The sequence below is a fragment of the Sapajus apella genome, unplaced genomic scaffold (assembly GCF_009761245.1).
Source record: "Sapajus apella isolate SASKATOON/1434 unplaced genomic scaffold, GSC_monkey_1.0 scaffold22, whole genome shotgun sequence".
In the NCBI taxonomy this organism is placed as follows: Eukaryota; Metazoa; Chordata; class Mammalia; order Primates; family Cebidae; genus Sapajus; species Sapajus apella.
The window spans coordinates 19,307,806-19,334,378 of record NW_022436962.1 but is presented as its reverse complement, the minus strand read 5'-3'; the positions used below and the strand labels follow the sequence as shown (position 1 = coordinate 19,334,378).

The 26,573-nt window shown below is 36.5% G+C and overlaps 1 long non-coding RNA gene across 1 annotated transcript in view; it reads right to left on the bottom strand.

Moving 5' to 3' along the window:
• LOC116558580 overlaps window positions 1-23,935 on the bottom strand; it is a 44,740-nt gene extending 20,805 nt beyond the window's left edge. Inside the window, exons 1-2 of the long non-coding RNA XR_004272080.1 lie at window positions 23,925-23,935; window positions 20,171-20,300 (exon numbers count right to left, since the gene is read on the bottom strand). This is a non-coding gene — a long non-coding RNA (uncharacterized LOC116558580). The remainder of the gene's footprint in view (window positions 1-20,170; window positions 20,301-23,924) is intronic.
• Window positions 23,936-26,573: the final 2,638 nt, after the last annotated feature.

Here is a 26,573-nt window from a genome sequence, read left to right as displayed (position 1 = left end):
AACATATCTGCGTCAGTGCAGGCCTTTCAAATCTCCAAATCTAGCTTTTCATGCCCCCGGGTAGTGTGGAAAAAACAAAATGAAACAAGTAACTGTAGATTGATTACATATTACATCTTATTATGAAACAAATAGAAAAGAAAGGAATTTCGAAATATAATCCTGGTTTCCCAGGAGTATTTGTCTTGTTCTTCACGAAGTTAAGGGTCTGAAATAATGTGACCATCAGGGGCTCAATGTTGCATATCCATGCCAGTTGGTTCAAGGGCTTGTTATGATGGTAATGACCTACTGAAACGTGAGCTTGGATTGCACAATACAATTGCTACCAGCTCACCCGCTGGGAGAAATATTTTATTATTGTCAAATATCCTCCATCGAGATTTGTTTTGCCTTTTTCTGTTTAAATTAAATTCAAAGCAGAACTACATTACTATTTCTCTGGAGTATATTTCAGATAAACAATTAGTCTCAAATTTTAGGATTCCTGGCTAGTTCAAATTTGTTTATTAGCAGAAAAATTACAATCAGTGACACTACAGCTGCAGGAATATTATGACTGCAGCAACACAAGAGATTTATGTACTGAGTCTATGGCCTAAAAGCAAGAACTCCCTTTTTCATTACAGATGCCAGCCAGATTAATAATTACCTATTTCATCTATTGTACAATCTTTAAAAAAAAAGTACCAATATGGTCATATATTGCCATAGCATGTCACAGAATTTCAAACATGAGAAACTTTGCTCCAAGTAAGAAGTATTTTTTTGATTTATCATAAGCCAAAAGTATTATGTGTGTACATTAAAAAAAAGAAACACAGTGGACACAGCAGAGCCCGTGAATGAAAATGTTCTTTAAGTACAATATACATTTAACAGCAGTATTTTTTCAAAGAACTGAAAACAGGCTGGGCACAGTGGCTCATACCTGTAACCCTGGCTCTTTGGGAGGCAGAGTGGGGTGAATCACTTGACCTCAGGAGTTCAAGCCCAGCCTGGGCAACACTGTGAGACTCCGAGCCCTATAAAACTAAAGTTAAAAAAAAAAAAAAAAAAAAAAAAAAAAAACAACGTCTTAGAGTATATGGGATTATTTGGATAATTTTGCCAGAAGCCCTATATCACAACTTTGATGAAGGATTCTGAAACGGTGAAGTTTTAGACTACAAATTTTGTTGAATGCAATCAAACTAGAAATGGACTTTACTGTGAGAAAATAAAAAAAGGGTTAGAATGGTGAAAATAATAGTGGCCTGTGTGTTTCACATGGGCTGAACTTTGGGGAGCTGATTTTAGATAATGCAAACAAACTTTTGGGAGGGGTCACCAAAATGGCCTAATAGGAAAACATTTCAGACTAGCAGGAGCATTAAATCACACTATTCACACTCAAATTCAATCTGCCATGCTCAGTCGAATTTCACAGTTTTGTTGGGAAGTGAAGAACTGTCTGCTGTTTTAAAAAAGCAGCATAGAAAGCTAAAATCATAACAGCAATTTCTGAAATGAGGTCTATAGCCATGCAAGTGTTGACTTTTTCCCTTAAAATATGGGATTTATTATATTTTAAGATCGTGCAGGTTTACTACATAGGTATACATGCGCCATTGGTGGTGGTTTGCTAAATCCATCGCTCCGTCATCTACATTAGATTTTATATCATTATGAATGAAGAATATTAGACCTTAATGTTAAAACTATTTTGCAGGTATTTTTGTAACAATTTCTCAGATATTCTTTATATCCACTAGACTTTATTTTGCTTGGGTCTTCCTTTTGTAATCAGAATGAATTGGCCATCCCTAATGTACCAAATTTGTTCATGCTTGTAAATCAAAAGGCTTGTAGTCTATATTTTTAACTGTACATACAGAAAAAAAGTCACTTTCTCCACAGAAATAAGTACGTAGTTCAGAGTTATTTCGGGGCTGGTTAGTAAGTAAATAGATGTTTTATATGAGTATGTTTTTATACACAAGGAATTCTATGACACATGACTTACTTATCTGGGTTTAATAAGATTTGGTGGTGCTGTGATAAAGAGTAACAGTACACCATACTGGTTACATGCATAAACTTTGAGTTTGTAGTGTACAGGTTCAAATCCAACTCTGCCATTAACTAGCTGTGTGGTGTTATTACTATTTAAGTATATTCTGCTTAGATAAATGGGGATAAGTATACCATTGGAGGATTGTTATTAGGATTAAATTTGTTAATTTAGGGAAATAATTTGTATCTATTTTAAAAGTTCAATACGTTGAAAATGTAATTTCTTTCTTCCTCTTTAAGTCTTTTCCAAGAGAGGCTAAATAAGACTCCAGGATAATCAAGGTGGGAGAAAAAGTCTTTAGGACAGGAGGAAAATGCAGGTGTTTGGGATGCAGGTGCATAGGAGGCTGCTTTGGGGAATTTCTCTTGAGTGGACATTAAAGTGGTGTAGAATCAGGGTTGACTTGATGCTGCACAACACAGGTTCAGTCAGAAACCAGTCATGGGCCTAACTCTTGTGCCGGACACTATGTTAAGTTCTTTAAATACATCATACAATTTAATATTCCCAATTTCTTTATGCGGGAAATGTCATTAATTTCTCCATTTTATAGATGAAGAAAAGGAGTCTCAGAGAAGTTAAATAAGTTGCTCAAGGACCAAATAATTAATACACAAGTCAGCTAAATTTGAATGCACCTTCTCTAGCTCCTGAACCTCATATCTTAAAACACTAACCCTATATTTAAGCAGTTTCCTGAAACTGAATGATAGTACCCTTTTTTATTTTAAATTTTGAATAGGTGGAATGCAGAGTGAATTGATTCTGTTGCTTAGATTAAGGAATACTATCTCATTCCCTCATGTCTCTTTCATTTCTACAATGTTTCCTTGTGAGTCCTTGAAAACTGTATGTTAGTTTATGTAAGACTTCTAATATACAGAAATGGTGCTGTGTCGGCTATCTTATTCTATTTTTTACTCTATACTAGATGTTTAAGACTTCTTTGTGTTTTAGGAGAAAATCTGCCATGTTGCAAGCCAATGAAGGCATATATCATATTTTATCTATTCCTCTTGTGATGAACAATAAGGTTGCTTTCAAAGCTTAATGCAATAGGTGATGTTATAGTGAACATCTTCAGATGCTTTTTCTTATGGATCAATGTAATTATTTTTCTGAAATATATGTCCAGGCATGGGGTTACAAGGTCACTGGCCATTTACATATTTTCTTTACAGGAATTATCCTACAAAATTAGGTTAGTTTCAACTTCCACTAGCAGTATATTTGCTTAATTTCCCCTCAGCAGCAAATGTATTTTATCTGCCTATTTCTCCTAATCTCATTATTTTTAAAATAGTGTGTTTTTGGTCAGATTTCTATTTATCTGAGCTTCTTTTCTTGTTTTTGTACTTACTCTGTCACTCCTTTCTGTGAATTTTGTATTTATAAGCTTTGCCTTTTTTTTTTAATATTGGGTTTCCTATCATTTTCTTGTTCCTTTGCAGTAGTTCTTTGTATATTCTACATACTGATCCCTGCCACTTTCAGTTTTTGCAAATATCTTCCCCATTCTGTCATGCATCTCATAACATTGACCTTTGCCTTTGTTGACTACAAATTATTAACTTGGATAAAGTCAAATTCATCTATTTCATCCTATGGCTCCAGAGTTTAAAATATATTATTTCAATTTTTTTGCAATTGTTTTTATAATTAATTTCAGATTTAGGTCTTCTTCAACCTAATTTGAATCTTTTTAATGTGTATGGGATTCTATTTATATCCCAACCTTTTTCCCCACCAATTTATGATGTCACTTTGATACCATGCCAAACTACCATACTTAAAGATGTCTATTTCATGTATTTTATTCTGTTCTTCAGACAATTTATATGTTACTGCCACAATACCATATTATTTTATTATCAGTGTTATAATTCATCTGAATATCTGATAGAGTGTATCCTGTTCCCATGCCACAAAATATAAGACAACAAGCTTTGTCTTATGTTTCAAATTGCTAGTTACTTGGGAAATTTTATTCTTCCACTTAAAATTTAAAATCTTATTTTAAATTATAAAACTGATCCTTCTGTAAATATTAGAACTTTTAATGTAGCAATTAATTTGGAGAAAATTAACATTTTTGTGAATCAAATTCAATGAATGTATCTCTCCATTTATTCTTAATAGATTTTTTAAAATTGTATCACAAGTCTTGTGCTTTCCTTAACTAATTCCTAGATACTTTATAGATTTGCAGCTTTTGTAAATTACCTTATTTTTTATGTTAGTGTATTTTGTTTTGTTTTGTTTTTGAACAGAATGCTATTTCATTTTCTATATTGATTTTGTACTTAGAAACTTTGTTGAACTTCCTTACAATCACAGCAGTTTCTTGAAACTGAATAATACTCTTTTTTTATTTTAAATTTTGAATAGGTGGAATGCCGAGTGAATTAATTCTGTTGCTTAGATCAAGGAATACTATCTCATTCCCTCATGTCTCTTTCATTTCTACAATGTATATACAATGTTTACAGTCCTGGATTTTCTAAGTAAATGATCTATATTCCCTGTAATTTAGCTTGCAAACTGACCAGTTTACTTCTGAGTACATCTCTTTCTCCTTATTATAAATCCATTTATCTTACTATACACAGTTAAGGCCACTCATGCTTTTATCATTTTGACTATAAGCCATCTTTCCCAAGTCCATAAATGTGTAGATTCATTTTTTCTTCCAAGTTACTGTAGCCAAAACTGTTACAAATGGGTTGCTAGAATGTAACATAAATTGCCTCCTCCCCAACCCCCGCCTACCCCCCAGTCTTAGATAACAGTCTTTTTCAGCTCTCCATAGACTGTCCCCACTGCCTTTGTCCCAAAGCTACTTCCAGATATTTTAGGTTTATGTTGTGACAGAAACTCAACTTCTGATTTTTCTATCAGTCAATTTTTGCTACATAACAACCACAAAATCTCGATGAGTTATAAAATAAGCACTTATTTCTTGGAGGTAGTTGTCATGGCTAGATAGGACTTGACCGAATGGCTCTGCTTCACCCTGTAGGTCTGGATGGCACAGGCCTGCTCCATTTATGTCTCTCTAGGGTCCAGGCTGCTACTACTCAGAAGATGGTTTTGTTGGGATGATTGCCGAGGTACAAGAAAGCAAGTCTCAAGGCACAAATACATTTCAAGCCTGTTGCTTGTCTCCTGTCTACCCACCTACCATTAGCCAAAGTCAGTCATGTAGCCAAGTCAAAGCAGTTTTGTGGGATGAACCACAAATATACATAGCCAAGCGTAGATATACAGAAAAGTAAATGAACAAACAATAATTCAATATACCACAATTGCTTTGATAATTTCTATTCAATTTCTATTTTTTCAGTGAATGTGTTGAAAGCTATATATTTCCCTTTAGATACTGCTTTACCAGTTGTCCACAAAATTTGACATGTAGTGCTTTTGCTGGCATTTAGTTCTAAGGATTCCACAATATTTCTTATGATTTCCTCTTTAAACAGAGACTTTTTAGCAACTTGGTGTACATGTATGTATGTATATACATATTCACAGATATGTATTTTAAAATATTTGTTAATAATTTATAATTATATGTTGCTTATTTTCAGAGAATGTAGTATGTATGTTGTTGAGTCATGTTATTCTTTAAAAATTTCTTTTGTGGTTGTCTACCCAATTTTTGAGAAAGTTCAACTTGAGCTTAAAAAAAATGGAAATATTCTGAGTGGCAGGTGAAGTACCTATTTTTAACATATTGTTATTATTTAAATATTTCCTAACTGCTACTTTTTGTCTAGTTGATATTAGTTTTTAAGAGAAATGTCTCAGAATCTCTAATTACAATCATTGATTTATTTCTGTCTGTTGATGCTTTGTGTATTTGGGGATTGTGTTATCAATTACATGTATGATCATTATCATTGTGACATCTTAATCTATCATTGTCTTTAAGAGTACATAATATCCCCTTTAAAACATTTTTAAACATAGCAAAGTGCATAAAATGTAGACATTTCTCAATGAATTCTCATAAACAGTAACTTTATGAAAGCATTATCCAGGTCAATAATTGAAACACTGTAAGCTTCAAAAACATATCTATGCCCCTTCTCCAAAACAAAGGTAGCTGTGACCAATTTTTCCTTCTAAACATACATCCAAAATATCATAGCAGAAGTCTATCTGCTTTTGATACTTCTATAATTTCAAATATACAGTGTATAGTATTTTCTGACTGGCTTATTTAAATGAATATTACTTTTGAGAAATTCACCCATTTTGTGCTTTGTAGTCATTTGCTTATCTTCATTGCTGTATCCTATTGTTTGTTTTACCAAATGATGGAATTTAGGTTGTATAGAATTTTTGCTCTTACAACAAATGCTACTGTGAATTTACTTGTTTGCACATAGCACATGGCCTAAATGTACATGCATTTGTTAATACGTTCCTAAGAGTAGCACTGCTGTATCATAGGGTCTTATATGGGTTTCAACTTCAATAGATAATCCTTAAGTATTTTCCTAAGTGGTTGTACCAATATACTTTTCTAACAACAGTGTGGGAGAATTTTCTAAAAGTCTGCATTTTATTGCATATTTTAAATTTTTAATCATTCTAATGACTGTTTATTGGTATTTCATATAAGTATTCAATTTTATTTCCCTGAGGACTAATAATATTGAACACTTTTTATACATTTATTAGACTTTTTAAATTTTTAATGAAGTTTCTGTTTAAGTGAATTGCCCTTTTAAATTTCTGGTAGTCTGTACTTACTGATTTGTACATGTTTTTAATGTATTCTGGGTATGATCCAGTTATAAGAAAATAACTTCTCTGTCTTGAATTTTTACTCTTAATGGTCTCTTTTAATGAAGTTCTTAATTTTAATATGATCCACATTATCAATCATTTTCTCCATAGTTAGTGCTTTAATTCTGTTTGAAAAATACTTTTCTTCTTTGAGGTTATAAAAATACTGTCAAATATTATTTTCTAAAGATTTCATTGTTTTACTTTTCTCTTTTAGATTTTCAAATGCGCTGAAATTCACTCTTTTGTGTAATATAAAATGGAGGTTAAGTGTTAAATCTTTCTGTTTTTCTATATGGACATCCAGTTGTCTAAACATCCTTTACTGAAAAGACTGACCTTTCTCTACAGCTCTGAAGTGTTGCCTTTGTAATATGTGGGTCTTTATCTGGCTTTCCTTTTCGGCTCTATTCATTCAACAATCTTCGTACCAAGGGTATGCGTTCTTAACTACTTCCTAAAATACCTATGATAAGGCTTGATATCTGACAGAGCAGTTCCACTTTAATGTTGTCTTTCTCCTAAGTATCTTGGCTTTAGCATTTCTATATAAACTACAAAATCCTCTTGTCAATTTACACTGACACACACACCTGTTAATATTTTAACTGGGATGGCATTGATTCTATATATCAATATGTAGATTTACATCTATGTTACACCGAAACTTCATATTAATGAACATGTTATCCCTCTCAACTTTATTTAGGTCTTCTTGAAATGTTTGATGTTTTTATAAAATAGCATCTTAAAATTATCTTGAGCTTTTACAACATATAAATATCATAATTTGCTGCTATTATAAAGGGAATCTATCTTTAGCTAATTTTAAATTTTTCATGTTCTGCTTTTTGCTGCTATATAGAATTAAAATTGATTTTACATATTGATTTTGCATGCACCAACTTGGATGAACTTGCCTATTAATTCTAATAATTTATCTGTGGCTTCTTTTGAATTTTTTACAAACATATTATTCACACATAATTATTGCTTTATTTCTCCCCTCTCAACTCTATCTTTTGCTTCTTATTTTTGTCTTATTGCACTGGTAAAAACTACTAGGTCATGTTGAATAAAAGTGGTGACAGGAGGTAACTTTGCCTTATTTTCTAACCAAAAGAAAATGCTTTCTGTTTTTAGCATTATGTTTGAGGTAAGTTGCTTATACACACCATTTTTATAGACTAAGAAATTTTCCTTTTTTCCCCCCACCGATTTCTATGAATTTTTATATTGGCATGGACTTTGAATTATTGTTGTCATCATCATTGTTGTTATTGAGACAGAATTTCACTCTTGTAGCCCAGGCTGGAGTGCAGTGGTACCATCTCAGCTCAGTGTAACCTCCTCCTCCCAGGTTCAAGTGATTCTCTTGCCTCAGCATCCTGAGTAGCAGGGATTATGGGTGTCACCACCATGTGCAGCTAATTTCTGTATTTTTAGTAGAGACAGGGTTTCACCATGTTGGCCAGGCTGGTTTTGAACTCCTGACCTCACGTGATCCACCCGCCTCGGCCTCCCAATGTGCTGGGATTACAGGAATGAGCCATTGTGCCCAGCGAACTTTGAATTTTATTAAAAATAGTTTTTCTTGCACCTATTGAGCTATTCTGATTTTTCTTCTTGAATATGGAAATGTGGCAACTTACTTTGATTGCTATTTTAAAGTAGAATTAATTTTGCATTCCTAAAAAAATCTAACTTCAACATGGTGTATTAACATGTTTATATATTTCTGGATATGGCTTGCTTGTATTTAAAAAAATTTTTTTTCTATCTCTGTTTATGGATAAGAAAATACTACAATTTTTTTTGTAAGATGATTTCAGGCATTGATATTTTTAAGATTATTACAATACAATTTGGAAGAACAGTACCTCTAACTTTTTTCTTTTAAACAATTCATAGGAGATGGTGTTCTTTGGTAAATGTATGGTAAAATTTGTCAGGGATATGGTATGAATGGTATGGGCCTGACATTTTTTTCTAGATAAAGGTACTGATTTCAGATTATATTTTTGAAACAATTATTACACCATTCAAATTGTATATCTCTTCATTAAAAAAAAGCCAATTAAAATATGTGTTACCTCACATACTTATTTGTGTGTGTGTGTGTGTGTGTGTGTGTGTGTGTGTGTGCGTGGTGAGAATCCTTAAGTCTATTCTCTTCACGGTATTAAAAAATACAATACATTGTAATTAGCTATAGTTACCATGTTTCACAAAAGATCTCTTGAACTTAATTCTTCAGTCTAACTGAAATTTTGTAGCCTTTGACCAACCTCCTCCTACATCTTCCTTCCAGCCCAGGTAACCATTCTTTCTATTCTTTAATTCCAAGTTCAACTTTTGAAAATGGTACATGTAAGTGAGATCATATGGTATTTGTCTATTTGTCTTTTTGTGCCCAGCTTATTTTACTTAACATAATGTCCTCCAGCTTCATGCATGTTGTCCACAATGACAGGATTTGCTTCATTTTTTAAGGCTGAATAATATCCTACTACATAGACATACTACATTTTCTTTATCCATGATGAACAATTTGGTTGATTCTATATCTTGGATATTGTGAATAATGATGCAATAAACATAAAGGTGTAGATATCTCTGACTTACTGATTTCATTTCCTTTGTATATATAGCTGGGAGAGACATTGCTGGATCATATGAAGGTTTTTAAATTTTTTTTAGTAACTCCCATAATGTTTGTACTAATTTACATTCCAACCAACATTGTGCAAAGGTTCCTTTGTCTCTACATCCTCGCCAACATTTGTTCTCGTCTTTTCAAATAGTAGTCATTTTAACTGATGTGAATTTACATGTCATTGTGGTTTCAATTTGCAATTCTCTGACAATTAGCGATTTTGAACATTTTTTCACATATCCATATCTTCTTTTGAAAAATGTCTATTTAGATCCTTCGCCTTTTTTTTTTTTTTAAGTAAAAGTACACACTCAAGAAAGGGGAGTGCTGCTGGTATCCTCAAGAGTCACATGCAAGGGGGCTTGGCGTTTCTATCTTTATGGGTTTGTTTAACCAAGGGGTGTAATATTCATGAAGATTCCTGGAAAAAGTGGAGATTTCTCAGAACTGTGGTGCCACCCATTTTCATACCAAATATCGATGCTCCCAGAACCATCATGGCCTGGGTGGGTGTGTGATTTATAATGTTAATAAGCATATAATGAGGTTATAGGTGAAACGTAGGTCAAACCCATCACCATGTTGGGTCCAGTCTGTCTTAGTCAGCTTGGTCCACACCCTGGTTTTCAGGGTCTCATTGGCCCGTTACTTATACAGCTACTTTTCCTTTTGCTAGTCACGTGGAACTGCTGCCTGGCATTTTCTATTCTCCTGCAATCACCCTATATTATTTGTATCTTATTTTCCTCTCAGATTTCCATCCCTCATTCTTAATGGTTGAAGAGGGAGGTCTTCTATATCTTCTTTCTGTTGATTAGGGGCGTTGGTCCTGCCTAGTGAGGACATGGAAATCTCTGGTTGCCTAGTTTAAGGGTTCCATGGGTGGGTCAGTAGGAGAATGAATCTGAGGCAGAGATTAGTTGGAATGCTTGCATGAGCAACATTCTGACTCGGAACTGTTGCAACCCAAAAGACATAAACTTTACTAGGAGGTTAAACAAGCAAGGACCAAAGATTAGTAGTAATAAGATAGCTATTAAGGTCCCAGGAAAGGTGGGAACCATGTCACGTTTGGTAGATAGCCTTCAATGGAGACCCAGATGGTTGGAATAGTGGGGTCATTGAAATTACATAGCCAGGTAGCCTGCTGTTAGCTCTTTTGAACTTGCAGCTTAACCAATCCTGAATTATTAATATGAGAACAACTGGTATGGTTTATTATTGCACAAACCTCTCTTTGTTCAGCTAGAAGCTGAAGTCTCTTGTTTCCCCGACCATTTGAGTGGTTCATGCTCTGGCCCCGTTAGTATCTCATACAATGGATTAGCAACGAGCCCAAATCCTAGGATCCAAATCCTGGAAAATCCTGCCCTCACCAGGAAAGTTATGTTTCTTCTTCATTTGTGGAGGTAGCCTTTTTTGTTGTTGTTCAGTGGACAAGGTCTCTGGTTTTCTGGACTTAGAAGGTATCCCAGATATTTTAGTTCTGGTTTAGAAATCTAGCTATTGAGTGGAACGACTTGATGTCCTCTTTCTCCCAGGAAGCTTAGGACTTGAGTGGCATTCTTATGTGAGTCCTCTTTAATGGGACTGAATTATAGGGATGTCATTCACATATTGCACTATGACTTCCCTTTCTAGCTATATCTCCCTTAATTCTTGTGCCAAGCCATTTCTGAACAAGTGAGGGCTATCCCTAAGGCCCAGAGGAAGTACTGTCCAGTTGACCTTCTGGGTAATATAAGTTCCAGAACAGTCTGCTCAAAAGCAAACAAATACTAAGGGTTGGGGTGCAAAGGGATACAAAAGGAAAGCATCCTTGAGATCTAGTTTTGTGAGCCAATTGTTGTCTCCCATTATTTGGGTAAGTATGGATAAGCATTTGGCATTACAGGATGTAAGGGAATTATGGCCTTATTCATGGCTCATAAGTCTTGAACTAGACAATATTCCCCATTTGGATTTTAGACAGGGAGGGCAAAAGTACTACAAGGAGAGTAGCATGGAACCAGGAGGCCATGTTTTAAAAACTTGTCAATTATTAGAGATTGTAGACCTCATCTAGCTTCTGGTTTGAGGGGATATTGACACTTGTGTAGGAAATTATTTTTGTCTTTTAAAGAGACAATCACTGACTGAGAATGTATTGCTTTGTCAGAGGTCTCTTGGTCTCACACTTGAGGGTCTACTTGAGACCTTATTGAGGGAAATATCCTGTTTTTCTGAGGTTGACTTAGACAAAAGTATTGCTAATAACTAGGGCTCCCAAGACCCTGATAACTGTAAAATAACTCAGAGGGTGGCTAGGAAGTTCTGTCCCAATAAAAAAGGAGGACGCTAGCATAACTAGAAACTCATGAGTTACCACATAGTTTTCTAACCTGCAGCTCAGGGGTAAAGTAAAGCATTCTGATTTTGGGGGTGCCATTGACACCTGTGACAGTACAACTCTGAGGGATAAGGGCCGAGAGTAGCTGTTTAAGAGTAACTGGCCCCCATGTCAATTAAGAAATTAACATTGTTACCTACCGGGTCAAGAGTGACCCGAGACTCCTCAGTTGTGATGACCATGCATTTTGTGGGAGCTGCCAGGAACCTCAGGCCCCTTCAGTCCTCAGTTTTGGCCATTATAATATCGGGCATTCTTTTCTCCCTTTGGAGCTGAAAGCAATCCCTTTTCCAATGGCCCTCCTAGTTTGCAGTGAGGACAGGGTCTGGGTGGGCTCCCCTGGCTGGGACAGCTCTTGCTCCAATGCCCTGGCTTCCTGCACTTGAAGCAGCAACCACTGCCTGTAAGTTTGCTGTTAGGTCTATTTGGTCCATGAGCGAAGCATCCCCCTGGGGGACCTTGAGGTTATAGGGCACTGCTTACAGCAATTGCTATCATTTGGGCTGGCTGTCTATCCCATTGTTTGATATACTGGGTCATTTCAGGCTTTTCAACCCTGTCCCTATTATTGAACTCCACAAAAGCCACATTAAACATTTGATTAATAGGCATTTGGGGTCACAAAGCCAATTTCTGTCATTTTCTCCTGATGTTGGATGCTGACTGATTACATAAGTGTTTCCCTAGTAAAATTTGGCCAGTACCAATACTGGGGTCAACGTTACTGTCTTCCTAGGGCCACTACAAGGCATCCCTGAAACAAATCTGGGTTTTCATCCTTTCCTTATTTCTCTTATATTATCATATTATCTTATTTTCACAGGCTTAGTGCTACATTTTTTTTTCATGTAAGGAACCATCATATGGTTCCTTGTTCTTAGATCAGCCTGGCCCTGCTTGTAGTTCCAGAAAAGGTCATTGTTAGGCACAGACTTGGCCCCCACAGTGTATTGTTCGGAATCTCCTGCTGACAAGCTGTCAGCATAAGCCTGGATCTCTACCCAAATACACTGTTTTGCCTCATGGGCACAACACATGGGCAAGATAATATTAATATCTCCCCAAGTTAGTGCAAATGACAGTGAGAGGCCAAAATTCCTCCATGAATTTAGTTGGGTTCTCTGAAAATTGGCCCAACCTGTCTGTGCATTGTGCTAGATCAGACACTGAAAAAGGTACATGTACCTGGACGGCCAGTATTCCCACTGGCTACCTCCCTAAGTGGGCATAACTTACAAAAAACTCAGGAAGGCAGAAAATGCCACTGCTGGTGACCCTGGCATGGCTCTGTTCCTTTGGGAGGGAAGGGCACATAGTTTGGAGATAGTGGAACAGAAGACTGGGGAGTCAAAGGTCGAGTTGGGTAAGAGGGAGGAGTGGGAATGCAGGAACTAGGTCTGGGTTAGGTAGTGGGAGAAGGCTCTGGGGAGGTACATTTTTCAAAAGGGGATCATCTAGGTTGTCTAGTTTCCCATTTAGCTCCCCTAAACTGGTATGAGCATAACAAAGGTGGCAATTTCCATGATGGTCAGAGTTCTGATAGCGAGCCATGAAGATATGATATTTCAGTCAATTTCTTCCAACATTTTAAACAAATCTAATTGCAACATGGTATTGAAAATTAAGGGTCCTGTTATCTGGCCATTGCACCCCATTTTCTAGCCTTGACTTGTCCTTGGCATGACCAACTGCTGGTGGTCCTAAAATGACAGTGATGATGCTCCTGGCTTATTTACCATAAAGATGATACTGGTGGGTTTGTGGTGGGGGTCCCCAAACGCGAGTGGGACCTTGGCACTAGCCAGTATCTAGACTCTTGGCACCTTCTTTAGAAGGAATTCAAGACTGAGTCAGAAAATAGTGAAAGTATGGAGATTTACTACAAAGTTAGAAGTACATGCTCAAGAAAGGGGAGCGTGTGTGTCTGTGTGTGTGTGTGTGTGTGTGTGTGCGCGCGCGCGCACTCAAGAGAAAGAGTCACCCCTTTCCCCATTTTTAAATTGGGTTGTTTTCTATTGAGTTTTTCTGGGTTCCTCATATATTTTAGATACTAACCCCTTATGAGACGTATGGTTTGCAAATGTTTTCTCCCATCCTGTAGATTGTCTCTTCACTCTGTTGATTGTTTCCGTGGCTGTGAGCAGCTTTTTAGTTTCGTGTAGTCTCATTAGTCTATTTTTGCTTTTGTTGTCTGCTTTTGGATTGATAACAAAACAAAACAAAAAAATCACTGCCCATATGAAGCTCATGGAGTTTCTCACCTAGGCTTTCTTTTTGTAGTTTTACAGTTTCAGGTATTTAAATTCTTTAATCCATTTTGAGTTGATCTTTACATATAGTGTAAGGGAGGGTTTAACTTCATTCCTCTGCATGTGGATATCTACTTGACTCAACACAATTTATTGAAGAGACTCTCCTTTCCCTTTTGTATTCCTGGTGTCTTTGTCAAAAATCAATTGACTTTATTTACATATATTCATTTCTGGGCTCTTTATTCCTTTTGATTCGTCTATGTGCCAGTGCCATGCTGTTTTTATGCAAGTATCACGCTGTTTTCATTACCTCAGTTATTTAGTATATTTTAGAGTCAGGTAATGCGATACCTTTGACTTTGCTATTTTTACTCAAGATTGCTTTGGCTATTCAGGGTCTTTTGTGCTTCCACACACATTTTAGGATTTTTTTTCTTGAAAAATATCATTGGAATTTTGGCAGAGATTACATTGACTCTGTAGATTATTCTGGGCAGTATGAACATTTAAAAATATTAATGATTTCAATCCAAGAACACAGATATCTTTCCATCTTCTTCAGTTTATTTCATCAACGTGTTATGATTTTCATTGTGTAGGTCTTTGGGGTTGTTTTCTTTTTACTTTTTTTGAGACAAGTTCTCACTCTGTCACCCAAGCTGGAGTACAGTGGCATGATCACAGCCCACTGCAGCCTTGGCCTCCTGGGCTCAACTGATTCTCCACTTTGGCCTCCTGTGTAGCTGGGACTACAGGCCCGTGCCACCACATCCCACTAATTTTTTTTTTTTGGAGAGATTGGGTTTTGCTATGTTGCCCAAGCTACTCTCAAAATTCTGGGCTAAAGTGATCAGCCCAACTCAGTCTCCCAAACAGCTGGGATTACAGGCATGAACCACCATGCCTGGTTTGGTATCTTTTGTGGATAGTGATTAGTATATAGAAATGCTACTGATTATTGTATCTTTATTTTATATCCTGCAACTTTACTCATTCATGCATTACTTCTAACAGTTTTTAGTGGAGTCTTTAGAATTTTCTATATGTTAGAAAATGCCATCTACAAATAGGGACAATTTGACTTCTTTCTAATTTGGATACCTATTATTTCTTCTACTTGCCAAATCGCTCTGGCTGTTGAACTTCTAATACCATGTTGAATAGAAGTGTCAAGAGTGGACATTCTTGTTATGTTCCTGATCTCAGAGAAAAAACTCCACTTTTCACCGTGGGATATGATGTTAGCTGTGGGTTTGTCATATGTGGTCTTTATTGCGCTGCAGTACATTCCTTCCATAAGTAATTTGTTTGATAGTTTTTAGTCATGAAAGGATGGTAAATTTTATCAAATGCATTTGTTCATCTACCGAGAGGATCACATTGTTTTAACCTTCATTCTGTTAATGTAGTTTATCACATTTACACATTTGTGTACATCGAACTATCCTTACATCCCTGCGATAAACTTGATGGTGGTGAATGATCCTTTCAATATGCTGTTAATTCTGGTTTTCAGTATTTTGTTGAAGATTCCTACATCTATGATCAACAGGGATACTGGCTTGTAATTTTCTTATAAGGTTCGTGTCTGGCTTTGATATCGGCATATTTTATCTATTATTATATCGTGTTCATTAGTTGGCATTTTTTGTAGGAATTTGTTTTGTCTATGTTTTAAAGTTTATTGGCATAAAGTTGTTCGTACTTTTCTCTAGTTAATATGACTTCAGGATCTAGAGTAGAGTGATTATATTAGTTTCCTATGGCTGCTGAAACAAATCACCACAAACTTGGTAGCTTAAAATAAAAGGAGTTGATTTTCTTACAGTGATGGAAGCCAGAGTCTGAAATAACCTTTACCAGTTTAAAATCAAACTGTTGCCAATACTGTGTTCTTTCTGGAGGCTCAAGCAGAGGTCCCCAACTCCCAGGCCATGGGCCAGAACCAGTCCATGTCCTGTTAGGAACTGTGCCGCACAGAAGTGAGCAGGAAGTGAGCAGCGGGCAAGCGAAATTTACCGCCTGAGCTCCACATCCTGTGAGATCATAGGAGTATGAACCGTATTGTGAATTGCACATGCAGAGATCTAGACTGAATGCTCCTTAAGAGAATCTAACTATGCCTAATGATCTGAGGTGGAAGAGTTTCACTCCCAAACCATCCCCTACCCCTCTGCCCACCACATATGTAGAAAAATTGTCTTCCACAAAACCAATTCCTGGTGCCAAAAAGGTTGGAAGCCATTGCTGTAGAGAACCATCCACTCCTGGCTTCTTCTATTTCTGGTGGCTGCCAGCATCCCTTGCTTTGTGGCCATATTAATTCAATCTTCAAGGCCAGTGTCTTCAAATTTCTCTCTGCTTCATCTTCACATAGCTTCTCATTTCTGTGTGTGAGATATCTCCCTCTGCCTCCTCCTCATACAGATATTTGTGATAACACTTAGGCACTAGGCTTGTCTAATATTACCTTCCCAACTCAAAATTCTTAATCACATCTGCAAAGATCCTTTTCCCAATTAAAGTTATGTTTTCAGGTTCCCAGGACTAGGATCTCATGTCTTTGGGGGGCTGTAATTCAGCCTAGATAGTGAGGCTCCCATTTTTATTTCTAATGTTGGTTATTTGTATACCCTCCTTTTATTTATTAATCAGTCTCTACAAGGTTTATGCATTTTAAAGTTTTCTCAAAAAACAAACCTGGATGTGTTTATTTCTCCTCTTTCATATGATTGCCGATAGGTTAATTTCTATTCTTCCTCTATCGTTTACTATTTGCTTTATTTTGCTTTTATAAAACTCCTTAAAGTTAATGCTTCCTTATTAGTTATTTTTGCTTCTTGTCTAATGCACGCTTTGAAATTTCCTGGATGACAGGTTTGGCCTGGGTCTCTCTATCCCCTTTTCCTACCTTGTTTCTCTCCAGAGAAGTCATCACCATTGACGTTTCTATATAGCATACCTTACTTATTTTGCTTTTTGCTCATTTTCCTCCTAGAACATAAGCTCCATGAGCAGAGTTTTTGTCAATTTTTGTCATTCCTGCATGTGACATGTGCCTAGAACAATGTCGTGACACAGACTGATGAAGCATAGATGGAAATTTTATCACACACTGGGCACTGTGGTACCTGGGGAAGAATGGGAAGAAACAGGCGCATTCCCTGAATTCATGTGGTTCTGGGCTATGGGGAGGCCAGGCTCTGAGCAAAAGATTAAATTCATAGTAAGTCCTTAAACAGAGGAAGTACTGCCCACTAAGGAGTATAAAATAAGCGCTCTAATCCAGCCTCTGTAGATTGAAGAAGGCATCCCTGAATAAGAAATAGATGAACCGAGAATAACTAGCTGTTAGCTTCCCTGAAGAGAAAATAGAAGGGAAGAGGAATAAATTGTTACAGAAGACCTTAAGCAAAACTATCCACCAAATACATGCTGAATGATAACAATTAGAGGTCAATTGCTCATCTCCCAATTGTACCATATTTGATAGCATGGAAACCACTTGGGTACCATGGGTGTTTGCTTCTCTGATTGGTTCTTTCAACTCCCAGTAACAACGATGCTTTGCCAATGTAAGTGCCCAGGCTAAAACTGTCACAGATCTTGTAATATGTTTTAAGGAAAAGCATGAACATAAATACATTAAAAGTCCTATAAAGCTGTATTATTAATATATTGACTAAATTCTAGCTATTCAGCCACAAAAGTTCTTATTTTTAATTTTTCAAGATTGCCTTTTGTGCTTTATTTTATTTATATATTTATTTATTTATTTATTTATTTTTCTGAGACAGAGTCTCCCTCTGTCACCCAGGCTGGAGTGCAGTGGTGTGATCTCAGCTCACCACAACCTCCGCATCCTAGGTTCAAGCTATTCTCCTGCCCCAGGCTCCTAAGTACCTGGGATTACAGGCATATGCCACCATGCCCAGCTAACTTTGTACTTTTAGTAGAGATGGAGTTTCTTCGTAATGGTCAGTCTGGTCTTGAACTCCTGACCTCAGGTGGTCTGCCTGCCTCAACTTCCCAAAGTGCTGGGATTATAGGCATGAGCAACCGTGCCCGGCCTTGTGGTTTCTTATACACAATCTATATGGTGTTTCTGCCCATAGAGCTTTCCCTGGTCTGTGTCAAAGCTTATTACCATCTGGACTTGCTACTGTTTTCCTTGTGCCAGATGTTTTTTATGGATGGGGAATTTGTTCTCATCCTTTTGCCCACAACCCTCCCTTCAGTTTAAGGGTTATATTCATTGAATTCAGGTTAAAAAATAGAGATGTTTTACTTGAAACTAGTTCTGTCACTATCTAGCCTTCTATATACATCCTGTAAACCTACCCATTGGAATTGGAGAGGGAATTAATTGCTAATTTCAAATTAGCTTTAATAAAGTTATGTAGAAAGCAGTTTTCAAAATTTAATCTTTGATTTCAAAGAGGCATAACTGATATATAGAACTTTTCACATCAAATCTATACTTTTTTGGCCTTCATCAAAAGGAGGCAGGGTAAAAGTTTAATCACAGGAAGGAAGCATGGGGCTAATAAAAAAGAAAAGGAGAAAAGGAAATAATAAAATTTCAGTGAATCTTTCCAGGATCACTGTGGGATCTGTGTTATCTCCATTTTAGGGGTTAGAAACAGAAAAAGAGACAAATCATTCAGAAAGCAGGCATAAGAGTCTAAGATTTGTATCTGGCTCTGCATGACTCCACAGTTTGTGATTTATTCATCATCCCAAGTTGCCTATGAGAACAAATGAATGCCTGAATAAAGCAAGGTGAAGATAAGAGAAACTAAAAACAAGATAGAAATCATTTGTTTCCCTCATATTAAGCTTCCATTCAACAACTATAGGTAATGAAGTGGATTTCTGGCTAGGATGTTATCTTTGCTAGTTTTATTTGGGAACCAGTATTTTCTCATCCCTCCTTTCCTTCCTGCCTTCCACCCTCCCTCCCACAGAATCTCACTCTGTCACCCAGCTCACTGCAACCTCCACCTCCCAGGTTCAAGTGATTCTCCTGCCTCAGCCTCCTGAGTGGCTGGGATTACAGGCATGCACCACCACATCTGGCTAATTTTTGTTATTTTTAGTAGAGCTGGGGTTTAAACATATTGGCAAGGCTGATCTCAAACTCCTAGTCTCAACTGATCCACCTGCCTTGGCCTCACAAAGTGCTGGAATTATAAGCATGAGCCAACACACCTGGCCCAGAAACCAGTATTTGATTTCTGAGTAGAATATTGATAGATATTGGAAATTCTTTTTACTTCTTAAAAATTAAAACATCAGTAGAATCTTTACATCAAATAACAACCTTGAATATTTCTGTCCATGGAACGCAATCTTTGTGTCAAGACACTTACATTGAAAAAAGTCAATTGTGAAAAAGAAAAACAGGACAGTCTGGTATGTCAAGTGAGAGCCAGGTACATGTTAAATGGGAGGATGGATCATAACTCAAATTCTCCTCCATTTCACTTTACTTCCCAGAAGTCAGAGGCAAACGCCAGTGTCTTCTTGATCTAGTTCTGGAAGTTGCTCTTCTATAGACAATAAATAATATAAAATAAAATGAAATAAAATAAAGGAGAATGTTTGGTGACTCTTTCACGGAGACCTGTTGGGTGATGAGTGAGTAGCTGTGTGAGCTTGGCCCTCCATGGTTGTAGCATCTAGGAAGGGGATCAAACACATCTGTGTATTTGGAGTTGTGAGAGCTCAAAAGAGAAGAATAACCTTTACCAGGGGTGTTCAGGAAATGTGTCAGTGTATATCCTTTGAGTTGACACCATAGTACAGAAAATCAAGGATCAGGATCAGGGACAAATCCTTTAATAAACCTTGTCTGCAAATTAGACACCAGATAGGGTAAATATATCTAGCCTGGGGGCTTCAAAAAATGACCAGAGAACCCAAAATGTATTAAGCAAGGCTTATAAAAAGGATAGAATGATACGTAAGAAACATTTAAAAGAATTCATGTCAATGGACAATGGCTGGAAATAATGACTTACCTTCAAATTCAGCGAGTTTTATCTGGAATGAGCAGTGGATGGGGGCCCAGAATACGTTGAGTTATTTTTCATAATTATACCTGTGACTTTGTAGGAGTCATGTCACTGTTTCAATATTTCGTTCCATCATCTGTAAAACAAAGAAGTTGCATGAACTAACTTCATGGTTTCTCCTAGCTGTAAAATCATATGATTCTAGATATGTAAAAGATATATATATATATAAGAAAGTTGATGAGAATCCATTCCCAGTATTCAAAGAAGACAATTAGGAAAAGCAATGGGTTTAAATAAAAATAATAATATAATTAAAAAATTAAAAATATTCTCATCTCCTTAGATTCACATTGTCTCCTTAGATATTATAAAATTGTGATGCACAACCATTAGCTAGAGAGAATTTTAGCATAATAGCTACTATCATTTATATGCTTCTGATAGGTCAAGTGCTATATTTAACACTTTACATATTTTATTACATACTCAGTATCTATGAGGTAGATTCTATTATTGCCACCACTTTGATAATGCGGAAACAGAAGCTTGCAAAGATGAAATAACTTCCCTTGGGTTACATATAAACCTACGAGGCAGCACTGGTATTAGACCTCTGTCTGTCCCATCTCAACGCACTTGTTTTCGGCCTTTATAACCTCCTTTTATCAAGCATGGGCCTCATCAATTTGTAACATCCCTTTTCTGATTTTGTGACCATGGAACAGCTGACAAAGTTTTGAGCACAACTTTTTTTTTTTTTCTCCCTTCAGATGTGACTTATCATGGAACAAATATCTAGTTTACAGAAATAAAAGTTCTATTACATTGCTTCACGTCCGAATATACAGAGGTTTTATGTGTTTCTCTGGGAAGAAAAGGAAATACAGCTGTTTTGCAGGTAATAACAGTTTATTTTATGTCCTATTTTCTTTAATAGGGATTGCTCTTACTTGGAAACTCTCCTGGCATTTTGTAGGCAGTAAAGATGTAAAAAGAATGCTCCTTGCAGAGAGTTTCACAAGCCTTGCCCCCAGTTCATAATCTATGGCAGAAGGCATCTACAACCTGATTCCAAGGCAACTTATCAATACTTTTGACACAAAGGGACCAGGGCCACTCTCCTGATGTGTCTAAGATCAACTCTTCCATCATTGGAGCCTCCAACATCCTTGTGAGAAAAGAAGCACCCTGCCAACTTGAGAAAATGCTAAGGAAGATATTTTTTTGCAAGGCAGAAACAGAAATGAAAACTCGGCCATTGCAAAGTAAAAATGTGTAATTTGATGTTAATAAGACTTAATTGCTCTCTGATTACATATCCTGATCCAGGCTCAGGACTATGCGAGAGCAGAATTATGCAACTACATTTGGTGCCTTGGAAAGTCTGTTTTGGGGCATCCCCAACGCTTGATCCTCCCTGTTTGCTCCCCATTGTTTCCTCCTGCTCCCTTGGTATCTTAAAGGTCCTGTCCCAAGTGGTCCCCAGGGGATGAGTCTCGTACTCTCAACCTTTTCTTCTTTCCATTTGGATCTCATTGAGCCTGACTTGCTGCTAAAAAATCAACCTAGATTAATGAACATGGGCACTACTATATGAGTTTTTAATTTTTGAAAAAAAATAGTTATCTATTTAAAACTCACTGTTCTATAGTAAAATCATGCTAGGTGTACATACGGATGAGCTTGAGTCTTCCAAGAGCTCTTTGAGATGGATATTTATGGGAGAGCAATGGGGGCCTACAGAGGTGAAGGGATTTTCCCAAGCTCCTTCATTCAGAAATGAAGCAGGAGATGGTGGCAGCAAAATCTGCTTTCCCTACTTTCCTGCATTTCCTCCCCATGACATTTAATCATGGCTGTTGGATATGTTGGTAAAATTATAGGCTTCTCAGACTCTGGCAGACCCAAGTGTAAAAATGAGAAAGAGAAGGGCTATCTAGCAGGTCCATCTCTCTTCAAATGAATTAACTCAGGTTTTTTATCCTCCTTGTTCATTCTCCTACTGCCTGCAATTACTAAATAGCATAATACCCTATCATACTCTCTTATAATTGTATAATACTTTGTTATATTGTTTTGGTGCACTCCAGAATGGAATCTTGGTCTCAATATTGTTTGTTTCTCTTAGTCATTCTTTGAAAGTTTGGAGTAGCAACAGCACATTTGGAACACTTCGAATTTATAGGACGTGATAGAAAGGCACAGTGGCAATTAGGGTAATTTTATATTAATTATTGTTATTTTATCCCATTGCTAGGGAATTTCAGGAAACTTTTTACAAGTGTGAATGGTTGATGTTTGTTTGTCTAAAAACAAACAAATAAACAGTGTTGCTCTGTCGCCAGGCTGGAGTGCGGTGGCACAAGGCGCGTTCTCGGCTCACTACAGCCTCTGCCTCCCAGGTTCAAGTGATCCTCCTGCCTCAGCCTCCCAAGTAACTGGGATTACAGGCATGCACCACCATGCCCACCTAATTTTTGTATTTTTAGTAGAAAGGGGGTTTCAACATGTTGGCCAGGATGGTCTCAATCTGTTGACCTTGTGATCTGCCTGCCTTGGCCTCCCAAAGTGCTGGGATTACAGGCATGAGTCACCGCCGGGCTGTTTGTTTGTTTTAATGGCAGTGGCTGTTCTGGAAGAAATCGATTAAGAAAATATCATGAGTTACTACAAGTTATTGCTACTGAGCTCAGAATGTTCATGAGGATCAGTCAAATAGTATTTTGCAGTTTGTAATGACTTTCTCAGGTAAACTGATGACTAAAGGATAGTGATAGCCTCTGGTTTGAGAACAGGACCTCCAAGTATACAGATTTCAGCATTTTAAAGATTACTAGTTCAGATCACCAAGAGAAACATCCTGGAACACCATCAGTCTACAAGCATCAGCAATGGGTGTAGTACCTTTCCACTGATTAGAACAAGTGCAGCAGAAAGTGCCCACAGGGAAAGTTTGCAGAAGTCTCAAACCATTCCCATGTGGTGAGCAGGAATCCAGCACCTAAGTACAAGCTCAGGGAAGGCTTCAGAAACATTTGCCTAGCCTTGACACAAGCTGTTGGGAGAAAAATACAACAGCATTTAAGCATGTATTGTCTATATAGCCTGCTGGAGGGAAGCTGACCTTTTTAAATCTACTTTTGGACAAATGGAAAAAAATAAGATCTACAAATACGGACAGTGGATATTCAGTGGCAAAGCTAGAAATTTGGTATCTCACATAAGAACTTCAGAATGGGATCAATGTTTTACTCTCAGAATATGGAAAATGTCAAAATTGTTTACAACTTACGAAAGGGGGATTCTCTCCCTCGCTCAGATATTTTGTTTCCAAGAACTTTTTACATTTTCCCACATAGAAGAGTTGCTCATATCATTAACCCTAAAGAAGTTAAACAGTAAATACTTAAAGTGTCTTTGTAATATTAGCAATGTTGCTTGAAATGCAGTGGTTTTTGTATTTTTTTTTTTTTTTAGGTCTTGAAGTTTCTGATATTATCCTGCAAATATAGCTCCTACTATATTATCTTAAAATTTCTAATAAAAGGTTATCCCATGTGGGCTAGATGGCTTGTCCTGACCTCCAAGTCACTAAGTCTTACCAGCATTGCTTGGATAATAATTAGCATATGTTTATAAGTTAAACGTGACTGCAAAAATAACGTAAGAAAAAGCCAATCTAGGATTAATGCACATCTTACATAGGTATATAATTTCACTTGTGATTCATATCATTCAATATTTAAAACTACTTCACACAACTTTTGGGTCATATGACTTTATTGTATATGTAAGCTGAAGTTTATAAACTTGATAATTAACAGTTTTTTTTAAAAAAGAAAAAGCAGATATTACGTAATAGTTTTAGCAAGTAGGTCAATTGCCCTGGTAGCCTCAAAACAGCAGTGAAGACCTAGATATTAAAGGTTGAAGACTGAATATACCCAGTAAACTAATATGAAGTATATGTGCTTATTTAGCTGAACTGATATGTATATGTGTCAGGTATTAGAGTGGAAAAATCATAGATGAAAATATAACCCTATTTCCAAAGGGTTTCATAGGTACTTAGACACAAGCGTAGAATTTACATTTCACATTTAGTTATATTGCATATTGCATATACACCATGTATCATTTTACATATACAGTAGACTCCTGAACAACAAGGGTTTGAACTGTGCAGGTCCACTTATAAGTAGATTTTTCTCCCTCCTCTGCCACCCCTGAGACAGCAAGACTAACCTCTCCTCTTCCTTCTCTTCAACCTACTCTATGTGAAGACAATAAGCATGAAGACCTTTATTATGATCCAATTCCACTTAGTAGTAAATGTGTTTTCTCTTCCTTATGATTTCTTAACATTTTCTTTTCTCATATTATCATATTCTTTATTGTAAGAATATATAATACATATAATATACAAAATATGTGTTAATAGACTTTCTATAATCGCTATGGATTCCAGTCAGCACTAATCTATTAGTAGTTAAGAGTTTTGGAAAAGTCAAAAGTTGTATAATGGAGTTTTGATTATGTAGGGGGTTGGCACCCCTAAATCCCGTTCAAGGATTAACTGTATATGTAAAATTGCATATCATGTCTACATCTATTGATAACCTGGAAATATCAGAGAATGGGAAGGGAAAAGGCAATTGACAATCTGCTAAGCAAATATCTGCTATGAGAAGTATTATGATATTACTTAGCACATTTGCTTATTATAATTCTAATTATAGTCCTCACTCGACACAGATAGGAAAGTCAAGAAGAACAGAGCAATTTAAGGTTCTGTAGCTTGTTAGTAGGAGTTGTATTAACATCTTTTGTATTGAACAAAGTATTTGTGGCTTCAAAGTCATCATCTCCAAATTTTACCTCACTCTCCATTTCCTTGTGTCCCCATTGCACCATGCTGCCTCAACTGGTTCACAGATTTTAAATTTGTTTTGTTTTCTCTTGATAATGCATTTGAAGTATTCTTTATTGGCTCACAACACTAGCTTTTGCAAATAAAGATGAGAGATATCCCATCAATGTATGACTGCGCAAGGCTAACCTGCTACTAAACAATGGATAATTCACAAAATAAATCTAAATTACTTTCTATTTAAAGTATAAAATGTAGAAGCTGCAAGGGACCCGAGAGCCTTCCTCTTTCATTTTACAAATGAAGAAACTGAGGCTCACAGTGGCACAGCTAGTTGTACTCCATTACCCAATCACATATCAATGAGGCAGCAGATAATTTTGAGTATTTTTCAGTGATTTGCAGGAAAATATCTATTATTTGTCATTTGGCTTTTTGACAACACATTTACAACCATGTTTGTTAAAATACATGCCTTCAGAACAAATGAATTACTGGTATGTTCTTGACTGGGATTATGAGTTTCCTAAGTGTTGGGTGGAATCAAACTATAAGAAAAAAAAAAAAAAAAAAACTAGAAGTGACTAATCTTTACAGATTAATTTGGTTCTTCCACCCCAGTTTATGAGGCAGCAATCTTGCCATGCTTATTGATTATCAGACAAGACTACTAATCCCCTTAAGGTCATTAAGTGTACTTAATTAAAGAGCAGTTAGCAAGCTTCTCTTTACTAAAGTAATGTGGCTGTTAAAAGTGATTTGTACTTTACCAATACGGTAGCTATTAATCTGAAGGACAATTTGCCATTTATATTTTCCCAAATATATTTGGTAGGTCAAGCGAGCACTGATATTTATTATGAACCCTCTTGATGCACCATATCTGTAATTGTCAGTAAAGAAAGAAAGGCTCCAATCACCCTGTCTGTTTAATAGAAGAGTCATTTCTATCTTTCCGAGTGCTGCAACTAATTATTGTTTGCTTAACAGTCCGATGCCTTCCCTTTTTGCCAATACAGGGAATAATGCATGCCAATACAAGGAATAGTGTTGACTTGAAAAATAATGTTATTTCTTTGTAACCTGATGTATTGAAACAAGAATTTGAACAAGAATGATGGAAATAGCTACATCCACATTATGAAGTGTCAACTCATAAAAACTAAGTTGACAAAATTCCTAGTTGGAAATCATAGGCTGGGGCATTTATTGTAGATAATTTCATTGTGTTGTTGTAGGAATAATTAGATGACTGAATTTGTTGATTGGCCTCCCACAACATTCTCCATTTTATCCTACACCCTTTTCAATACCTTCACACATAATTGTTCAAGACTGTACAGGCAATATGGCAAATGCATAATGGCATTGTACCTGCTGACAGACTTTCCTGTGAATGATTAGGTACTAAGAAGCTCCTAAGGAAAGGGAAGAGTAATCACATGCAACAGTCCTGGCTTTCATAAATGCCACAGGCTACTGCAACACAGTTAAATTGGAGTTATTACAGGAAAAACTGGAGAAGTTTCCAGTACT